This window comes from Lonchura striata, chromosome 4 (genome assembly GCF_050655825.1).
Source record: "Lonchura striata isolate lonStrDom1 chromosome 4, ASM5065582v1, whole genome shotgun sequence".
Taxonomy (NCBI): Eukaryota; Metazoa; Chordata; class Aves; order Passeriformes; family Estrildidae; genus Lonchura; species Lonchura striata.
In genome coordinates, this window is record NC_140706.1 from 31,058,355 (window position 1) to 31,078,296 (window position 19,942).

Genomic DNA, 19,942 nt, shown 5'->3' on the forward strand with positions numbered 1-19,942 from the left:
CACTTTGTTACTTCATATATTCTGCATCTACATCAAATGACTTCAGTTTGCACTGTGAAACACCAGGAATGTTCAGATATGAAGTCTTTTGTACATGTACAGGTAGGCTTGATAGCATTCCAGTTAATGTCTACTATTAGTAGTATCTGGAAGAAAGTACAGCAACAATGCAACTTCAGTCAAAACAATTTCCAAAGACAGAAATTTTTTAATAAGTTGGAGGAAGAGTTGAACAATCTGAAATGTAGCATTTAGGATTTACTGGTAAGTATTTGTTGATTCTTGCTGTTCAAATTTTTGTTAGGATTATGGCCACTGGACAATCTCTTTGGAGTTAAGCTCTTTAAACCAGTACCTAATGCTTTGTTAATTGTCCAGACAGATGGCTTCTTTTAGTGCCTTCAAAATTTCATGGTGTGCTGGCACTGTTCAGAGAGGAGGGGCTATGGAGAAGGGAATTAATAGAAGGGAATTAATAGGAATTTTGAAATTAGTCCCAGTGAAGTAAATGGTAGAATAATTTTGAATCTGAAATTCCTATTTTCTAGTTTTGGGAATCCAGAAAAAAATCACTGTATGTTTTTCCTGTCACTAGTAACTTTTACTGATACAGTTAACTATTGCTTGGGTCTAAACTGATTTTTCCCTGATAACGCTATAAAGCCTTTCAAGCTGTAGTAGTGTATGCATTGTGCAAACCATTGACACCAAAAAAGGTGACAGAAGAATGTAACAATATAATAAGAGTAAGACCTTTCTATGTATGGAACAAAATTTTACAACCACGTGATTATTTTCAGAATTCTAGTAGTTGGGAAGCATTTTCCAAGAAAATGAAATACTATCTGGAATTGACATCAGTCTGCTTTATTTGAACCCATACTGTTATATGATTGTTGACATTTTTTGAGGCATTTGCACTGCTAAGTAATTTCTTATCAGCTGAGAATGAATTTCCTTCTTATTTTACAGCTGTCTCCTGTTACATCTACTGTTGTAATATTGTAAAAGCCCAGTTTCTGAGCCATTTTTGCTCTTCACTGTTCGGGTGATAGTGGCTTGTATGTAGCATTATAGTTCTGCTACTGAATCTGCTTCTCAGCTTCATTCTGGAACAGTCTTTTGTCCCAGTATGACTGCCAAAGTTCTTCATCCTAAATAACTGCAGAAAGGATCATCCATAGCACCTCTGTGCCATAAAGAAGCCTTGTAACAGACCATAAATGCAGCTTCTCTTCCAGTGTAGTTTTTATAGAATGAACATATAGTTAATGCATTTAACTTCTTTTACTACATCCCCAATTTTATAATCTTTCTGTTTTGTTACTCATTCTCTTCAGTGTCTCCTCATATTCTCTCTGAATTTGTGTCCTGTGTTTAGCTATTGCATGGATGCCTGTGGTGTCCCTGAATTAGTCTCTTGGTTCTTTTGTCAGTGTTGCACTAATCCACTTCGATTTTTTTTCCCAAAAATAATTTTAAAAATATTTATATTGTGTTTCTAGAATGAACTTTTTAGTGGAGTATTTTTAAAAATGTCCTTTTTGTTTTCTTCAGAACAGTTAATTTGTTAGCATCACCTATTTGATCATGTAATCTTAAATTTTTCTTAAGTCATATGTATGGACTCTTCTTGTTTCTTAATCGTTGTGTTAGGATCTTCAAGATCAATACAATGCCCCCAACTTCTCAAGGAATTTCAGGTGCTGCATAATGAGATTTATTTGAGTGATGGATGCATGCTATGACCATGCCTAGTTTAGCATATTTAGGTATAGCAAAAAGGAAGCTTTTCAATTTCAGTGTTGCTGTAACACTTTTTGAGAGAAAGTATTAAGAACTGTCCTTATTCTGGACTGTTGCTTTACTAAGGTCATTTCACCTTTCACATCTTACATGTGTCAGGTAAGACAGTGTCAGGCTGTCTTACCTGAGTGAAACCTATTATCTCTGTAAAGTGAGTATCCATAATAATGCAGCATGTTGACTTCAGTCACTTTAAAAAGCTAGAGAGAACCTCTAAATATTGTGAAGGATACTAAGTTTCTCCAAATCCCAAGCCTTATATGCTGTTTATTCTGTAGTACTTTTGAGGTGAGGCAGAGATTTGTGAATTTGTGTTTGGGGTAAGTCATCAGTTCTGAATATGGGAAATTGTGATTTTATTTCCCACATTTGTGACCCATTACTTCAAGACTTGTGGCTTTTTACAGAGTGCAGACTGTTATCCTGTGTGAGGCCAGGAGTTGGACTCAATGATCCTTGTGGGTCCCTTTCAACTCAGTATATTCTGTAATTCTGTGCTATATCATTGCACATATTAATTTCTGAACTTCAAGTTTTATACTCTCTGTGCTCTTTTGTTAGTGTTTTATGAGTCTGTCAGTATGCAAATCAGTCTTGATCTTCCCATACATTTTTAAACAATTTTTATGCAGCGTTTGAAATTCTGTAAATGTACCTTGTATGATGCATAAATAACTTTGAAACACTTGATTTTTTTTTTCTCCAAACATCCTTTATTATAAATTTCTTTTGCTTACAAAACTCAGTGAATATGAATACTCAATTAATATGTCCAATACACCTTCAAAAAATGAAATTATTCATGTAATTACATGGTTTTTTTATAATCATGCACTGACACAACTGAAGTTGCACAGATGTTTTTGGATGAGGTGATAAAATGAAGATAAACATTAGGGGATGTTTGCTTTTTTTTTTTTTTTTCCTTTTCTGATTATTCCAAAATGCGTCATTTTGAGAGGCATCAGTTAGATGGCAAGGCTAGGGGACTTCATGAGACTGATTCAGCTGATCCTTGGTTCAGCTACAGCATGATCTTTTCAGTACAGCTGTAACTAAACATTTGTTACTGGATTACAGGTACTGGATACTGTGACCCCCTCTAAAGCATCTTAATTTCCAGCATTTTCATATAATACCATTTAAAACTCCCATGTCCCTTTGTCTTTTTGATCTGGTATGTCATGAAGATTTTTCACTAGTGAGATACAAGTCTCATAGATCATGGGAATTTTTTTAGCTTTATGTCAGCCCTTTTAGCCATGCTGTTTAATTGACCTTTCTGCCTCATATTGCTAATCTTCAATGAAAATAGAGCTTTTAGACATTTGCACTCAAATGACAATTTAAGTAATGTCTAATATATCCCAGAATATATTTTCTGTCATTTTTTGCATCAGTACCTAAATCTTGTATTCTTCACTGAGCTGGCCCTAAAATCTTCATTTTACCAGGTGGAGTGTCATTTCTTCCACTACACTTCATAGCATTCCATACTGCTGAAATCAGAAACTTCACAGAGGATACTGTACTCTGCTATAAGCAGTAGATGAGCTTGAGTTGCAGATCTCTCCTTGCTAGATTGCTCCCATCAAAGAAGTTACCATTGTTTTAAAGTGTTTATCCAAAAAAACACTTCTGTACTTGCTGGGAAACCTACAGTGCTGCTAATTTACAGGCAGTTCTGTCTGTTTTCTCAAGACCAGCATGTCTGATGATCATGTTCAGGAGACTGCAGGATCTCTGTGAATAGATTTACAGTAAATTTTACAGGTCTCCTTTAGCTTGTGAATTTTTAAACTTCTAATAAAATTGTTTATGTCCTTGTAAACAAGGTGAAATACCAGTCAATGGTGACTATGCATGTGTGAAAATTCTACTGACAGCCATAAAGTAGTCATAAAATATAGGCTTGGCATAGCTTTAAAATCACTACAAGAAAAGCTAATACTGTTTCCTACTCTAGCTATGGTCTTTGCCACTTAAATTGCAGACTTCAGAACTTTCTGATAAGTTTCTGTTCTGCTGACACTGATGTTTATATGTTGATGTTAATTTTAAGGGCTAATGAGTGACTTTGACTTAGAAGTATTATAATCAGAGAAAATTAACAAGCTTTTTACATTAAAACATTAGTCTGGCACTAGCAGCCAAATATTATCTCATAGAAGCTAAGTTAATCAGAGAAGACTCCTGAAGAATCTTGTCCCTGAAGAAAATAAGTAGCAGAGCTGAGATCACAGTAAACCACAAATCAAGCCACTAGCATGGCTCAAAGATTTGTTAGCACAGCTGTAAACATAAATTTTCTAAAAAGAATTTAAGTGGTCCCTCTGTTCATAGTGCAGTGATTAAAAAAATTGAAACTCTCATGACCAGTTTAAGGGGAAAGCAAAAATATGGAAAGAGTCTTGTTTTCATTTCCACAAGCTTTATCTACCAATTTGAAAAAGTATTTTTTAAACCAGAGGAAAAAGATGAAAGCGGCACATGTTTATGGCAACAGAAATTAAATTACAAAGCAATAGGAATAATATTACCAATTTCATGCTTTTATCTATACTGCTCATCATGGATTGAGCTCCTATGTAGTAAACATTGCAAAAGCACCAAAAAAAGACTTACTTCTTAAAAGCATTACAATTAAGCCATTATGAACTCAGTTTGTGCAATTGTTTATTATTTAAAGTCTGATCAAAGCAGTATTCCAGAATTCTCTGCTAATCATTTATTCCAGATGTGTGTCAGAGCCATAACTCGTATTACAGCTGGGCAAGACTTGGCAGGCTGAAAGACTGTTTGGTATTTATGTACTCTGTATATCATATACTAAGGGGAAATATATCCCTATTATGTGATATATTTTGTATTGCTCAGAACAACACCCCTTACAATAATAATTTAATTTATAATTAACATCTGCATAGCTTTGGGTGCACATTTTCTGACATCTCTGTATGTGAGAATACACTTACTGATATATTTATCTTCAAACCTAATTTCAGATGGACTGAGTATGTCAAACTGTTCTTTTGAATTCAGTGTTGTATTTCATCTATTGTATGAAAATCCAGAGCCATCTGCTCCCTTGAATTCAGCTGTGTGGATTTTTTACCTTGAACTGAGATTATCAGGGGATTTTAATAGCTGTGGTATTGCCTACAGATTTTGTGTGCAAGTAGGGTGTCTGTGCCTCTACAGAGTTTGGCAGTTGTCTTCTTAATCTGATTTAAATCAAAAACCCACATCCTTAACTCTTGTTAGTTCCCTCAGCTTTAGGTCCTGGAAGGCTGCTCTAAGGTCTCATCAGACCCTTTCTCTTCTCCAGGTTGAACAGCTCCAACTCTTTCAGTCTGCCTGCCTAGGAGAGGTGCTCCAGTGCTCTGATCTGCTTTGTGGCCCTCCTTGGCTGGAGCCGGTCCACCTTGTTCTTACATTGGGGACCCCAGAGCTGGGTGCGTTATTCCAGGTGGGGTCCCACCAGAGCAGAGGGACAGAATCCCCTCCCTGTCCCACTGGCCACGCTGCTCTGGATGCACAAGCCCAGGACACAATTGGTTTTTTGGGCTGCAAGTGCTCCTCACTGGGTCATGTTGAGCTTTTTTGTGTCAACAACACCCCCGAGTAATTCTTCCCGAGTCAAAGGTATTGATACACCAAGACTGCAGTTCAGAAGAACTGACAGGGGGAAAGCAAGTACAAGCTTCTCCACCCTGACTTTGAAGTAGAGAAAACAGCAGGAATGTTGGACTCACAGGAGATTCTTGTGATAGAACATGCCAGCCGAAGAGTGTGCAGTGTTCGTCCCTCCTGTACTGTAAGGGGCAAGCACAGAGTTGTGGCGATCTGTAAGTATTAGCAATTTTCTCTTCCTCTCCTTGAGATAAAAGATTTTCTGTGTTTTGGGAGCTACTGACTGGGAAATAGTTCATTCTGTCCTCTTCAGAAAAACCTGGATAGGTAGGCAAGACTTTATAGTTTGCTGTAAGCACTTTTTTAGAAATTCAGTTCCTGCTGTCTTTCAAATATAGTCACCTTACAGAGAACTCACATTAAGTTTCTTTTTTTCTTTTTTTCATATGACCTTTTTTTTTTGTAAGGTGAAGAGGGCAAAAGGTGGTCTCTGATGGGTTGTTGTGGTTTAGTTATTTTTCAGACAGCATTCTTTTTCAGGGCAGTTCCATTTAAACACCTAAACATCTTAAGGATATTGAGTGCCCCAATCAAACAGTGCTTATCCCTGAAGCTAACATATGTTGAAATGCTTTTGCAGTGCTTAGCTATGCATGTCACTACTGAAGTGTCTGGAAATGAAAGCCATTATGAGGATTTTTTTGTCGTTGTTTTTCTTTTTTTTTTTCTTGTCTAAATTGAATTTAAGATTAAAATGTAAACAAACAGTGCTGACACTAAATTTGCAACAAGTCCCAGGAATACTTCAGTTACTTCAAATAGTTCTGTCTTCATCCTATTGCAACACCTCCACAAAAGCAGATCATGATTGATGTATTAAACATACAGGGAGAAAAATAGTTTCAGTGCCAGTTATACTTGAGAAGAAGAGGCAAAAATATTTTGTTTTCTATCCAGATACTCAAGGCACTTTCTGCTGAAATGACTCAACTCTTCTTGCGGTAAACAAAGTCTTCAAAATGAAGTTCCTAAGACATGTTTCCTAGCAATAGTAACTGAAAGATTTCTTATGTCACTGGGTCTACATACTTCCTGTACCCATGCTCCAGTCGCTCAAATACATGGATCTATCTAAAATCAAAATTTATTCCAGCACACTGCATTCCCCTTTGGCTTATCCTTAGCTGCTTGAATTGTCACAAAAGTCATATTAATAAAGGCAGCTGCTTTTCATCAAAATAAAGTTTGTGATGTTTTTTACGTACCGTTAGGCCAAAGCTGTGCACATCAATTGCAGTCTAAAATTCAGAAAGAAATTTCAGCTAAATTTTCTAGCATGTATATGAATTCCCAGGTGGTTCTACATTTTACCCCATCTTTCAATATATTTCAAATGAAAGCTCTTATGAATGTTATGAAGCAGCCAGGGTTTTTCTGGTTTCTGAAGGTAAATGGATGGTTTGAAAATGACAAATTTGACCATTTCCAGCAAGAAAATGCTGACTGTTTTGTGTTAGTGATTCCTTCCCCTAATCACAAACTTTAAATGGCACTTTTTGCAGGTTTTTTTTAACTCCCAAAATTTTGAAGAGCGTGACTGTCATAAGGGAACATAATTTCTCTTTAGAAATGAGATGAGGTTGCTACCTCAGAGACTGCCAAGCCAAATCTGCCTGGTGTATATGCTTTGTGAATAATATCATTAACAACTGCATGAAGCAGAAAGTCTCTTTAGACTCCATCTGCATTGTAGTTATCCAGGATGGAAAAACGTCTCACAGCAATATTTTCAACAGTTTAGAAATTATATAGCCACAGTGATTGCTGTCTGATTTCTGCCTGGCAAATAGTAGTGACTAAAAAATGATCAATGACATTAAAATGGCATTTGAATACTGAATGCAAAGTATAAACATGACCTTAAAATATAAAATGTTTGGGTACTTACAATATATATATATATATATATATATATATATGTATATATAATTACACTTTTCTTTCTAGCTGGAAATTTTTATTTGTTCCACTCTGTGTCTCTTCAACTGTTTAGTCTTTGGGGAATTTAGAAAGCAGCATTAATAGCTCCCAAAATAGTGGGTATGTCAAATTCTATAGGGATAAGAGAAAACAGCTGTAGTAAAATGTCAAGGTGTCCTACCTGACACAGGATCAGCTCTACTCATATGACCCTGAAAAAGGATCTCCTCAGCCAATTCATTAATGGATTTCAGAATCTTTCTGCTTAATTCTATTCTGTAAGGTTATGGAATAAAAAATTACTTAATATCTATGTGTACAGGAACTACTTTCTCATTCTCTTCAGAGTTGTTTCTCTTCCTGCTTCTAATGACATGTGGAATTGATGATGAAAACTCAAAAGTATCACCATCAATTTGTGAGAAGCCTGTCTTTGTCACATGTCTGTGAAGCCTATGGAGACTAAAAATACATAATCATTATTCCAATAATATGAGAAATATTCAGTTGACCTTTATCCTTCACCCAAGACTTTATGAAGAAAACTTTCAAAAGATTTTGACCAGTTAGAAATCTACTTTGGGTCCTGTGAATCGTCTTATTTAGGTTTATGGCAAAAAATGGCTGCATATGTTGAAATGTTTAAAGTTTTTGAAGGCAAAATCTTTAATTTTAAGTTATATTAGGATTTTTTGCTTCAAGATAGATTATAACTTTGTGAAAAAGAGAAAAATACTTTTAATATTTTTTTAACTAAAAAATAAGGCTTTTTTCTGTAGCTTGAAAGCAGCAAGGTATGGTTTAACAATGAAGTTTCCATACTTGTGTGTTGAAAATAATATTTATCTCTTTGCTGAAGTTTTGTTTGGGATTTTTCTTTTTCCCTGAAAGCCCCCTACTGATGTTAATGATCCATTACTCTTTCAGAATACTCAGAGCCTAATTATGAAAGCTTGGTAAGTTTGATATGTTGCCAAATTCACTTTCAGATTCTGTTTCCTTTTTCCTGGTTTGGTCTTGTAGAATTTATTTATTCTTTGTAAACATGTCCAAGAAAAGCACCTCGGTCTGATGATATTTGAGTAATGATAAGAGGACCCAACCTTGGATGATACACATCACTGTCTAGAACAATTCAGTGTGCATCTGAACAATTTACATAAAAAAGGGAAAAATATATTTTTTATTGCTTTTCATTCTGCTGAGGATAGAAAGGGTAAATGGTGCAATTCTGTTGCAATTTCTGAGATATTTAATCTGTTTTGTGCATAAGATAAATTAATATCTCTAGAAGCAAAACTTTATTTTCTGCCTAACAAGTACTACATATTTTTTTACTGATTATAGGCTTGAAAAAAAGTCTCCCAATCTTTTCACATGTCTTGCCACCTTTCTTATATAAAGTCCTCATTTTATCAGGCATGATTTTAATGACAATTCTTCTGGAAGAAAAACTCTGTAGCAATTCCTCAGTAGATATTTCTAATATTATTTAATCTTTTTTCATCTTCTGAAATCTAATTTCAGGTATTCTCTTTTGAAAAAGTTTTCCATCAAATTATGAAATAATAACTCTCTATATCTAATTGAATCTGAATTTATTTCAAAGGCAGTATTAAGATGAATGAAGTAAATGTTGGTTGACCCTTCATATTTGGAAAAGAAGAGTGAATGGCAATATTAGAACAATCATGAATTATGCAGCAAGTCATGATACTGCTGTAAAACTTCAGGTGCTTGAATTTGACTAACACATCAATCATTAGCAGAGAAACTGGACCCCTGCAGTTCAACCCCTAAGTCAAATTGTTCCTTTTGATCAATTTTTTGGGGGGTATTTTCCTGAAGTCTTAACCTTAATCATCTTCTGCTTTACAGTCAGTGGACAGCTCAGCCCATTATCTTTGCACCATTCAGCCTGTCAGAATTCATTAGCATGCCATCTACAGAGAACTCCCTCTGCAACCAACTCTTTGTTAATTCATCTACAGAAAACTCTGAGGAATTTTGTTAAAGAGCCATTTTAGGCAAAATATTTGACTTATCCTTCCTTGGCACTATTTATGTTCAACAAACGTCAGATTTTTACAGCTCACCCACACTTGGTAAAATTTTTTTCTTGAGATTTTGAAAATAAAGTTTTGTTAGCAATGATTCTGGAAGTGGGTAGATACTACAATAAAAATCATGCAATATTATTGCATGAAGCTGTTTAGAACTCTTTATTCCCTGTAGGGAATTTATATTCAGTTAAGTACACTAAAAATAATAAGCTTTGGTATCTTTCAATTTGGAAGTTCCATTATTACTTGAGGTACCTAAGGCATATCTTTCTGAGATTGTTACAGGACATTGAAACTTTCTTCTTTTGGACTGCAATTTATTAATTTTTGTTAAGCATGACATACTTTTGTAAGAATGTTCCCATGAAGGTGACCAGCATCTTCTTTAAATGAAATTAGCTACTTGATTTCATTCTTCTATTGGAGTGCCAAATACTTTAAACAATAATCGTCTTCAGTATTGTATTTAAGTTTATAAATAAAATTCCTATAAAATTTTGTAATATTTTCTTTTTGCCTTCATAGGAGTGTCAAAATAAAACTGTCATATTGGAAGAGTTCTTTCTCCTCCATGAATATTTTCTAGGCCAAAAATTCTTAGGCAATTTCCTGAACAGGAGGTATATATTTTGTCAAAGAGCTAGACACCAACATTTCTACAGATTAAAGTACCAACCAAATTTGCTGTAAAGTAGCAATTAGAGTACCTCAGTTAGGAGCAGAGTATCAGAGACATCTATAAAATAAATGGAAATGCCTCAAGAAAGCTGGTCAGCTGAGACAGAATTCCCCATCAAGTTTTTTCACAAAGTCTCAAATCTTCATAAGAGTGCCATGCAAGAGGTTGATAATAGGGAGAACTATTATGAATATTCTGAGAGCAGTCATTTTCTCATTAATAACATCTGGTTGTTATTTGCTCCATTCCCCTAGTAACTCTGGGTTTCAATCTGGTTACTGGGATAACTACTCATTCTTAAAAACATACATAAAACATAGTGTATCTGAATCACTGAGAGGAAGAGAGAGGCCTATTAATTATAACACAGAAGGAACAACAAGTGGTTTCATTGAAAGGTATGAAGTTTAATTTTTCTCAAATATACAGCAGTATGGAACATCATTATGGAGACACAAGAAGCCAAAACAATGTTTATGCATATGTTTATGCAAGTTGGTGCAGAGGGACTAAGAAAAGAAAGACACAATTTCTTGCTTCTCTTTACCTCTTTTTTCCAAAAAACCTTGATTGGAAAATAAAACAATTGAAACTGTCATGCTTATTTGTTTGCCTGTGGAATCTGGGTGTGCAGGAGTTAGCTTGCTCTCCTTCACACTTAGCAAACCTTTAGGGAAAAAATAATAAACCAACACAGAAATAAACAAAGGAAAAAAATCCCCAAACCCAACTCCAAAAATCCAAACTCCAAGGGAAACAATGTTCAAATCTGCCATTTCTAACCAATTTTTAAAAGTTATTATGGAAATTTAGTTATCTGAGTTAAATTTTGTCTAAAGGGATAACTTTCACTAAAATAATGCCTGGAGAAAATAGATAGACTTCCAAATGTAGACTCCTCTAATAAGAGCTGAGAAAAACTAGCAAAATCTAGATAAGTCACATGTACCCACAAAGGCTTTTATTTTAATGTCATTGTAAAATAGATTGTAGATGCTGTAGGAACATGCATTCAGTGCAGAAAATTAGAAACATTCCATTGTTTAGTCTGATTGCATAATATTTACCACTCTCAGGCCTGTGAGAAAATCTGGTCACTGCAATGACACTGGAATTAGCAATTAATGGTCCTGTCTGTTCCCCAAAGCACCCCCACAGAGGAAAAGGCCACATGCAAAACATTTGCTCTCAGTCCCCAGAGCACGTGCCTGCTGCTCTCTGTTGGCTCCAGAGGAGTTGCCTGTGATGGGTACAGATAGCAGCCACCTTGAATTGCTCTTCTGCATTTCTTGAATTTGGCTGCTCTAGAAAGTGCCAAGATCAATTTATGGCTTCACCCTATTGAATATATAAAGCTTAGAAGCAAGCTTGGATGGGGCAGACCAGGCTCAGTCTGCAAGTTAACAGATGCTATTCCCAGAATCTCTTACTTTGTAGTGAAGGTTATATTGATACATCTGAAGTTTTAGACCTTTTCCAAAAGTTAAAGATCCACATTATCAATGCAAGTTCCAATCTACATCTGCTATAGTTGCTTTTAACTCAGTACTACGATGTGAGTTTAACTAATCTGAAATTTCTGAAGATGCATCTTTTCCCCACTCTCTTACTTTAAAAAGGAATTAAAAACTCATTGACATCAACAATAAAACTGTAGTAAAAATTTCAGTATGAATTGGGTCTGATATTAATTCTTCATTAGAAAATATTTTCAAAATAATGCATTAGGATAGACTTTAACATGTTCATGTTAAAAAATACAGCTTTTTAATTAAAAAATGCATTCAACTTGTTGTCATTTCCACTAACAGACACTAGAGGGGAAAAATGTTCCATGTTTTTAGGCCATTAAGATGCAAACTAAGCTGTAATGTATTCCATTTTATGCATCACTTCTCAGAATAAGAATACAGAGTATAATACATTTGTTATAGATTTTCTATTTGTAGCAGGAAATGACTAATTATACTGTATTCATATTGATTCACTAAATTAGCACTCAGACATGGGGTTCATAATAGTATTTGTTACTAAATAGTAAGCTGGCATCAAGATGTGATAGAGTCTGATTACTTAATCCTTACAGAGTATGAAAATCCATTAAAATACAATGTATTTTAATTAGAATTGTAACAATTTTGTCCAGGTGACGGTAGCTCATTCATTTAATTTCTGCGTACAGATAAGTTCTTGTGAACATGTTCATTCACAGAAACTGCATTTTTTCTTTTCTATGAAATATATCCTAATTTTTGTGAGAACAAAGAATTCTTCTTTGTTTGTGATTGTGATTCTTCAAACAAGTCTGACAGGTTCATTTTTTCTTTGAACTCCACACTCTCTATGTTCTGCTTTACCACAAAAAAAAACAAAATAAAAAATTTGAATAGTTAGAGCTTTGCAAAATCCAAACACTTTGCATATTCATGTCCAAATATATTTCACAATACATTTTGCTGGAAATAATCAGATTTTTAGAAAATTCAGTGCTGTGTTCTCCCAGACAGGCACAGAAAGCAGAAATGTCACACAGGCAGAACAACAGAAGTATGCAAGTGTGCTCCACAAACTAAGCTGAAAAATGTTCTAACCCAGCTGCTGGAATATCTTATATCTGGCATTTTAGGACAGTATTTAGAATCAGTGGGTTGTGTCCTGCTTATTTTCTCTGTGTTTCTGTTACAATTCCTTAATACAACCTGCTGTTTGTACTGCTGACAAATGTGACTGAGAGTCTCAAAGAAGCCCAAAGAAATAGGATTTCTTCTTGCTCCTGAACCTGAGGTGTGTGGTCCCTGAGAAATCCAAGTCCCTGTGGTCCATTTTAGCAGCTCAGACCAGGTTATCCTGTGAAGACATCTCTTACCTTATTTCCTTTGCTGACTCTTAGCAGGTTAGTTTTGGTAGAAGGTGTAGGAATACTCCAGGTAGGGCAGAGATGTGTGTTGTTCTGTTTTCATCTTGATAGATGCAAGGAACAGAGTAAAAGTGAGGAAAGAGAAATAGGAGTGCCAACCAGGAGAATTACTCAATATAATTGGTTACCCCTTGTCTGAGTGCTACAGTACAGTGAGAAATGATGCTGTGCTAGTTCTACTAGGTGACAAAAGATGAATTGACAAGTAAAGAATAATATGAAATTCTATTTGATACTCATTTGGTAGGTGAGAAGACAAGGCTGCAAGTACACTTGGGGGCCACAAAGGTAGAAAGAGGTGACCACAGCAAGTCCAAAATTATTTGATTGGTTTGTTGGTTGTTAGGAGACCCCAAGTTTTTGGTGAGGTTATATTCTAAAGTGTAAATATATCTGAACATGAAGGAAATGATCTTTAAAACCACATTGGTCGGTTTGGTCATCTGGAAGTAGTCAATTTTATAGAGAGACAGTTAAATACAGAATTTCGACAGGATTCCATACAGATAAATTGATTAACCAGGAAGATTTAATACTTTTATTTTTTTCCTCTACAAATGTAAATTTATAGAGATTTTTCTGAAAATTGTCTTAGCAATTCTTCAAATTTTTGTGCCTCTCTCAAATTAAGAGCTTTATTTTTAATCAAAATGTGTAATTAATTAGATAAACCAAAGCAATGCATACGTAAAAGTAATGTATTTATAATGGAATGATATATAAAAGGGAGCACTTCATATGTTTTGGACAGTTTTCTATCACAGTTTATAGCAAATATGACTGCTTAGCAAAGCTAAAATAATTTCCAGACAATGATTTCCAAAAATGAGTAGCTGAATTACCTGAACACATATCCATTGATGATACAGTTATTAAATGTCATCTTCAGTTTTAAGGAAGCTTAAATCACCCCTGCTAATATCAATGTGGCTGATGTATGTTCAACAAGAGGAAAATATATCCCTAATGAATGAGAGTTGTCACCGAGATTTCTAATTATGTTAACTAGTAGATATGTCTGCTATTCTATCACATTGCATTCTAACATTATTTGTCAACAACTTTGTCTATACTATGAATTATCAAGACAATGCACCTAAAAAAAATCAATTTTGTAACAGAGTCAGACTTCTGTCATAAATTAACTTGATATAAACTTAAACTTCTCTGATACTCTTAGGGGCCTTTATCACAGCTACCTCCATTCAATTTTGCTTTCTTCATGTAGATGGAAAAATGCTTTTCCTCTATGCTCTCTTGTACTGTCATTTTACTTCTAACCCAACAACCCCAGGTTAGTGCCTAGTATAACAACTGGGACATTTTAAACACCAGCTGCTGATAGAGTAAAATAGTAATTGGTGGGTAATATTTGTAAAGCCACCTCAAGCTGCTAGATGGCCAATTCCAGTTTAAATTGGTACCAAATGTGAGTCTAAACATTAAATGCGGCTTTGAAAACCTGAACTAAAGTTATTAAAAAGGGCTATGATTGAATCTGCTGCAGCTTCTTATCCCTGTTGTCTCTACTGTCAAATCATTACTAAACCCACTCTTCAAATGGTGTGTGTTGGCTGTGTAACCAGCCTACACAACCAGTTCTGTATGAACAAAATGAAAGTCTACATTATGCATATTCCTAGCACAGGAGGATGGTCCTCTCTGGGGTCTGTGCTGTTGATGCAGCTGAATTGACTGCAGACTCTGTTCCAGCCAGTTCCCCACAGAGTAGTAAGAATCAAAGTCATCTCTGTGTCTTGACTAGCAAGTAGATTGAAAAGTACTTCTTTTATATATGTACAGCCATCTTTCCACTGCAACTCACAGTGCAGGAAACATGCTTGCTTACTCCTTAGAATAGACCACTGTCAAATATTACAGACAGCTTTCATAATATCCTAGTTTAAAAAATGACAGTAAAGATTCACTACTGCCATGCACTGGGTTGCTAGCTTGTGCACTTCGGTCAGTTTTGGAATATTACATAAGAGTTCTCCCTAGTAATTTTTTAAGCATTTTGTACTTAATTTTTTGTTTTGAAAGGGAAAACTGGTTAGCTGACTCAATCAGCTGACTTGATCAGTAATTACTTATCCAGTAATCATTTGTCTTGCAAAAAATTCAAACATTTCCAGTTACTTACTTCTGCATATTCCCAAATCATCTCTCCTAACTGAGATATTTTCACAGAATCATAGGACACTAGGTTGGAATGGACTTCAAGGGGGTTTCATCTTTATTGGCAAGAACATAGTAAAACCATAGTCTAGGCAAGATATCTCAGCACCATGTGCAGCTGAATCTTAAAAAAGTCCAATGCAGGGGAATCCCAGACTTTCCTGGAGAGATTGTTCTAGGCCAGATTGTTCTCATTGTGAAAATTCTTTTGTCCAATTGGAGTCTTCCCAGGAGTAACTTGCACCCATCACCTCTCATATTTTCCATGTGACTCCTTGTATAAAGGGACTTATTTTAGCCTTTAAATACAGGAACATGGTGATAAGGTCTTCCCAAGGCTTCTTCTCTGAAGGCTGAACAAACCCAGTCCTCTCAGGCTTTACTTACAGCCTTACAGTTATTTGATCATCTTTGTAGCTCTTCTGTGGACTCTCTTCAGCCCATACGCTTCTTTTTTTGTATAGTGGGGATGAGCAAAATTGAACAGAGCATTCCAGGTGTGGCATGATAAGCACTGAGCAGAGTGGCACAATGATTTCTCTCTGCCTGCTGGGGATGCCCCCATTGGTGCTACTCAGCATCCTTTCTCTGCTGCAGCAGCAAACTCTTCACTCATGTTAACTTTATCATCCACCAGACCTCAAATGAATAAAAGTGAAGCAACCATTGTAATCATCAATCCAATGCTGGTTAACTTTTGAAGATGGCTGCATTTAGATCATAGATGCAAGCATTAGGAGAGAGCTGCACTGCATTTAAGTCACTAACTTACTACTTTACTAAGATATTTTTGTGGGCTAATTCATGGACGCACATATGAAATGCTAAATTTACAGATTATTGGCTCAGAAAAGATTCTTGGATACCCATCTGTTTTTCCAAAAAAATATTTTAAAGATGTCATTGGAACTTTATACTTGACTTTTCTTTGGGTATTTAATTTTGAGAGCAGGCTGGCATTTAATATCATTTGAAATAAGTGGAGCTTGACAGGCATGTAAATACTATGTGTAGTTTATTGCATGAAAAAAGTACCTAGGATATGGTTCTCTCGATATGTTTTAATCCACACTTGAATGCTATCTAAAATACTTTAAAAACATATTTCAAATGTAAATTTTAACTTTGTGAAGCAACAGAAATCTTCTCTATGCCAACATTATTCACTGGATTAATGACATCCTTTAATTAAACAAGCATATTCCTAGTGATGGCTTTGGCTGACTCTGTGGAGTTTTACACAAGTAGTATGATCATAGCTTTCAAAAAGTCAGTAGGCAGAATTATGGTGTCTAATATGAAAATTCAGATTGATTTCATAATTTTGTCTTACAAAAACTAGAAGTAACTGGGGATCTTGAGCAGTTACTCGCCTTAGATGTGACTGATTCCAGAGCCATCTTTTGCATACAGATATGATCTGGACCTGAGCCAAAGCTTTTATCTGTATACTTTTTCTAGCTTAATGGAAGCTTAAGTAAATTTCCTCCAAGTCTGATCCCTGGCTCTATCAAATATTTGGGCATATTGGCACACAGACATGCTTTCAGGACTCTGAAGAACTTACCTTTTCCTTCTATGCAGATCTTCTTGCAGTGATTCTGATTTATCTGACTAGGAGAGCTGTCTGTTATTTTCAGTGTTTAGCTCTGTTGAAGTTCAGAGTCATCTACCAAGAAAAATACTGACAATTAACAACAATAGCAAAAAAAAATACTTTACCTGAATTATAATTATTTTAATTCAAATTTACAGAGTAATATCTGAACCAAAATAAAATGTTGCTAACAAACAGAATTCCAGCTGGTGAGAATTACAATATCCCCTGCAATACTATAGTATTTTTAATATGTATGGGAAATAACTAATTTTTTTTCACAGATCTGTAGCTCAAACAACTGTCCAGAAGTTTCATATATGATATACAGAACTGCTATGTCCCCCAATAGCATGGGATTTGTAAATAGGAGGAATAAGTAGACATCTAAAAGCTTAATGTCTCATAAAATGTATATCTGTTCAGGTTCTGAAATAGAAACTTGTTGCTGTGGTAAACATTGTATCTTCTGAAGTTATACTTATCACAGTAGATAGCACATGTCATTATGAATTGAGAATTACACATGCTACATTTTTTATTCCTTTTTTTGTTTGTGCGTATTGTTCAAATGATCTGAAAGCCAGAAATGTGGGTATCTTGTGTCATGATGGATGAGATGATTTAAAGAACATTCTCACCCTGTCTTCACATACAAAGAGCAGTACAGATGAGAAACAGACCATAGAACCAGTGGATTATTTATATTCTGCCAGCTTTCTGAAAATGCAACATGCATAGATCTCCAAATGCTCCTGCTATGTGATGTTAAAACTGCTTTTTTTATTAAATAAAAGTTAAAAACTAATGTTGTTAAGCATATGATCATCATTTTTAGTAAGAGTTTCTATTTTTACCAAGGCATTATGCTGAAATTATTGGATAGATTTCAATATAATAAAATTGGGGTTATTTAAAATCCCACAGAATAGTAATGATTGATTTTAGACCTTGATAAGGACACATTGTCAAATGTATAAGACTTTAAAACCGAGAAACCACTAAATGGATTTATTCTCAGTGCCTGCAGCCATGTGCAGTTTCCTCAAATTTGCTGTGATTATGTTGATTAACTTAAGCAAACATACTTGGACCTGAAAGTTTTCCTCCAATATAATCACAAGAAAACACCAAGAAATGGCACATAGCAGTCATCGCCCTTTGTCTTCCAGAAGGTGAGCACAGACCCAGCAGCAGTGTTTTTCCTACAATGATCATTGCAATTACAAATTCTCTCAAACACGGAACCCTTTTTAGAGATGGTAAGATGAACGCACATTAGCACAAACACTGTCCCTTTCATTTGTTATGTTCTTTTATAGCTGGCCTTTGCCAAAGGAATACAGGGCTATAACTGGAAGATTCATTCAGGCTGCTAAATCTAATGTATAACTTGCATTCGCTCTTAAACACAACACAACTAATAGTAAATAAGGCAATTCTATTCCCAGAACATTAAACTTTGCAGGAGAAAATGTCAGACTTGATAGATATGTTAACATCAGTGACTGCACCAACATTTAAGACACAAAAAAGTATTCGCCAGTTAGAATAAAAAATTACCTGAAAGATTGAAAGTAGGTTTAATGGTAAAGTTTTAGTAAAGTATCTAAGCATCTTTTTTCATTCTTTCAAATATTTAATGGTTCTGATAGTTTTTAATAGAAATTCTAGTATGATCTCCATAACACATTGTCATGTGTTTATAATGTCAAGATCACCAGGATAGGGTATTTTTATTATAATTTCTGAAGATTTCCTTTAGCTAGATAAGAAACACATTCAAATTCACTTTAATTTACATTTGCCACTGGAAAAGGCATCAATTTTTTATTAACTTCATGGCATAAAAAACTTCAGGACAAAAAGCTGTCCATCACTTAGTGATGGACACTGTGATATCCTTTCATGTATCTATTAGACTAAGGAATATGAAACATTTTTCTTCAGAGGCTGTCTTTCCCCATATGCCATCCAACATCAATATACCCTTATGAGAAACAAAAAGCAAAAGGATTCATCCTAATGTGATTAAATTATCTTCAAATGCCTCATTCTTTTTGTTTTTGGAGCATCCATGAGCTAAAATCAGAGCTTGTAATTTTGAGCTATCATGTCTTCCACTATTTGTGCCTCAAACTGGGGGTAGAGGAATGGGAGAAAAAAATCAAAGAACAGAGAAGGAAGCAGAATAATAACAATAATAGCCAGTATAATTTTGGAAGTGATCCATCAATTTACTGTCTATAGAAGTGACATATCTTCAATATCTTCTGCTGGCTCAGGTCAGGCTGGACATGACCACACTGCAGTTCTCTTAAGATTACTGGAAACCCAGAATTAGTTACAGCCTTGTCCTAATGAAGGCAGCCATTCTTTTGAAAATAGAAATTTTGCTTTTCTGACCTTTTAGCAAAATCTATAACACACAAAGTGGTTTGTACTAGGTGCTAGGGTTTTTTAAATTAAACTCTTGATCCAGCCTCATAACCATGAGATTTTTTAAAAATAATTCCTTTGCTCAGAAAATGAAGTTAAGGCTCTACAACAAACACTGATCTTATAGCAAGGCAAAGCATCACCCATCAGCCTAAAAGACGCTTAAGAACTTAATTAATGATTTTTTCTCTGAAATATCTTGCAGACTGAGGGACATGTCTCCATAATTAATTTCTCTGGTATTTTGTACAAGAGTTTTATATACAGAATTTCAATTTTTTTCTATACACAAAGTTCAGTCCAGATAGTGAAATATTTATGCTTTCTGTAAAAAGCATTATTTTCTTTAATCTTTGTCATGAAAACCAAAGCATTGAGATATCTGGTTTTTTACCCTTGAATTTACTTCAAAGGATTTTTCAGAACCTTATATGAATGAATCTACTGGGGTACTTTTATTCATTCTTAAACATACATGAGTGCAAAGAAATGAATTCAGTCTTCAGAATAGTTAACTTTACAAGTAAATAGGTTATGCCTGATATTTTAATTTTGGATACTGAATCATGATGAATTAGTAAATAGAAATCTAAATAGATACTATGTGAAAATAAGAACCCAATCTACTAAGCCCCCATTACACTTTTTCA

The 19,942-nt window shown here is 34.9% G+C and overlaps 1 protein-coding gene and 1 long non-coding RNA gene across 2 annotated transcripts in view; one reads left to right on the forward strand and one right to left on the reverse strand.

Annotated features, from left to right (window-relative positions):
* MTNR1A (melatonin receptor 1A) overlaps window positions 1-19,942 on the forward strand; it is a 50,566-nt gene that overhangs the window by 13,858 nt on the left and 16,766 nt on the right. The window lies entirely within an intron of this gene.
* On the reverse strand, window positions 1,930-18,735 carry LOC110474933 (uncharacterized). Its single transcript, XR_014954774.1, has 3 exons — window positions 16,824-18,735; window positions 13,028-15,963; window positions 1,930-12,509 (listed from the first exon to the last, which is right to left on the reverse strand). It is a non-coding gene; the product is annotated as an uncharacterized LOC110474933 (long non-coding RNA).